Source organism: Rhinopithecus roxellana, chromosome 1 (genome assembly GCF_007565055.1).
Source record: "Rhinopithecus roxellana isolate Shanxi Qingling chromosome 1, ASM756505v1, whole genome shotgun sequence".
Classification (NCBI taxonomy): domain Eukaryota; kingdom Metazoa; phylum Chordata; class Mammalia; order Primates; family Cercopithecidae; genus Rhinopithecus; species Rhinopithecus roxellana.
Window position 1 is genome coordinate 59,384,772 of NC_044549.1, and position 2,574 is coordinate 59,387,345.

The window sequence follows — 2,574 nt, forward strand, 5'->3', positions numbered from 1 at the left end:
TGTCTTTTCAGCTGATCACTATAGAAGTAAAAATTTAATTAAAGATTAGATAAATAGATGGATGGATAGTTAGATAGATGTATGATAGATATTGGATAGAGAAGTGAAGTTTGAAAAGAGAAAATGTTCTATTTATCTTTGAATAACTAACATGAAAATGTAGCATACAAAATATCTCTAAATATATCTTAGTCTATTGGTCCCACTTTCCATATAAATGTGATGAGTGAAGTTAGAGCAAAGTTCAGGAAGATGAGATGAACAAAAAGGATTTCCTCCTGAGTCTTATCCAAACAACCACACGGTTAGACACTAAATCAATGGTAGCACTTTGTATAGGCTGAAGGTTGCCAACTTAGCATGATGGGAATGAACTAAAAGAAGTTGAAAAGTAACTGGAACTAAGAATTCACTACTCTCTCTCCTAAGTGTGTGCCTGTACATAATTCTACTACATTTTCAAGTCAGTTTCCTTTGAGTCAAAAGCCAGTGTGTCTCTTTGCTGCATCTATTATAAGAATGAAAACCATTCTCAGCAATCTGACTGCGGACATTCCAGAAAACATGGACATCACTCTGAAGGGAAGCACAGTTACTATGAAGGACTTCAGAGAAACTCTGCAGAGGGACTTCAATCACATCAGTGTAGAACTCCATCTCCTCAGAAAGCAAAAGAATAAGCTCCAGGTTGGCAAATAGTGGGGAAACAGAAAGGAACTGGCTACCATTTGCACTATTTGGAGTCAGGTACAAAACATGATCAAGGGTGTTATACTGGACATTCGTTAAAAGATGATGTCTGTGTATACTCATTCCCCCATCAATGTTGTTATCCAGGAGAATGGGTCTCTTGTTGAAATCCGAAATTTCTTGGGTGAAAAATACATCTGCAGGGTCTGGATGAGGCCAAGTGTTGCTTGTTCAGTACTTCAAGCTCAGACAGGTGAGTTAATCCTTTTTTTTTTTTTGAGATGGAGTCTTGCTCTGTTGACCAGGCTGGAGTGCAGTGGTGCAATCTCAGCTCACTGCAAGCTCCACCTCCCGGCTTCACACCATTCTCCTGCCTCAGCCTCCCAAGTAGCTGGGACTACAGGTGCCTACCACCACGCCCAGCCAATTTTTTGTATTTTTTTTAGAGACCGGGTTTCACCATGTTACCAGGATGGTCTCGATCTCCTGACCTCGTGATCCACCCGCCTCAGCCTCCCAAAGTGCTGGGATTACAGGCATGAGCCACCACACCCAGCCAGGTAAGTTAATCATTGAAGGAAACATTTATCTTGTTTCAAATTCAACTGCTTTGATTGAACAAATCACAACAGTTAAAAAGGATATCAGAAAATTTGGGGATGGTATCTATGTCACTGAAAACAGAACAGTTTTGCAGGCTGGTGAATAAGATCTAAGAGTCGTCCAGCTACAGAAACAAGATAGCGGATAATTCCTAAGACCTATTTGCAATATTTTAATGATGAAATAAAAGGCCTCTATTGATCTTGGGAGTTGGGGGCAGGGAAAGCCAGTATGAGTCCCTTGTCTTCCAGGATCCTAATTATGTTGGATGCAGTATCATATTGCACCTGGACCATCAGACTTAAATGAAAAGGATCCAGGCTATGATCTTGAGTCAGCTATTGTGTAACCTCAAATGAGTCACTCTACCTCTCTTGGCATCCATTGTATCCTGAAAATGAGGCAGTTGGATCAAAGAATCTACTGGGTGCATTTTAGCTCTGAGAATGGGGTGATATACAAAGAGGAGAAGAGCATGGATTTTCATCAAGCCCTCAACTTAAATAGCTTTGTCTAGGAAGTTCTTAGCTTCTTTAAGCCTCAGTTTTCTTATCTGAAAAATTGAGTTAATTATAGTGTCTAACTTGCAAGGAGATAATTTAGGTAGATCACTTAAATATATCCTAAAAGTTAATATATATCCAATAAATAATAGCTGATATTCTTTGTGTTGCTATTCTTGTTTTGCAATAATGGCTATGGTTTTAAATGTTTTAAGCCAAAAGATGTTTTGGGGAGAATTTAAGTAGGAGGCCAGTTGCATAGAAAGAAGGCTATGTATTGGTGAACTGAAGTCATGCCACATGGTTGTGTACATGACCTTGGGCCAACTCTATACATCATGGAATATAGGTAGACCTTATTACTTATTCTTCTTTGTGGTAGTACTTTTTATGTTTTTAGTAATGGAAGGCAGAGTGATGTTGCAAAAAGAGCAGGAATTAAACATTTTTAAAAAATCTTATCTTTAGTGACAGAAAGATTTATAAATCACCTAAAAGGTTTTCATTTGTTGAACGTCTTAAAAATGAAAATTACTAATCAGGAACATGTCTACTGTACATGTTAACTTCTCAAATCTATATTCATCCATTTCTGAACTCTTGAAAAATTTTGGGGTAGCAGAATGAGATGGCAGAAATATCCAAAAATTCCGTTGGAATGAGAACATACTATGTGTGGGCTTCAGAGACCTGTGCTAAAGGAAACGTACCCCCAGGCAATCTCATTATTGTTTCTGATTTGAGACAACAACCTGAATGTCCTGGATGAGAAAACCAA

The 2,574-nt window shown here is 38.3% G+C and overlaps 1 pseudogene; it reads left to right on the plus strand.

Moving 5' to 3' along the window:
* Positions 1 to 519: 519 nt before the first annotated feature.
* LOC115900013 lies at positions 520 to 1,399 on the plus strand (annotated as a pseudogene).
* Positions 1,400 to 2,574: the final 1,175 nt, after the last annotated feature.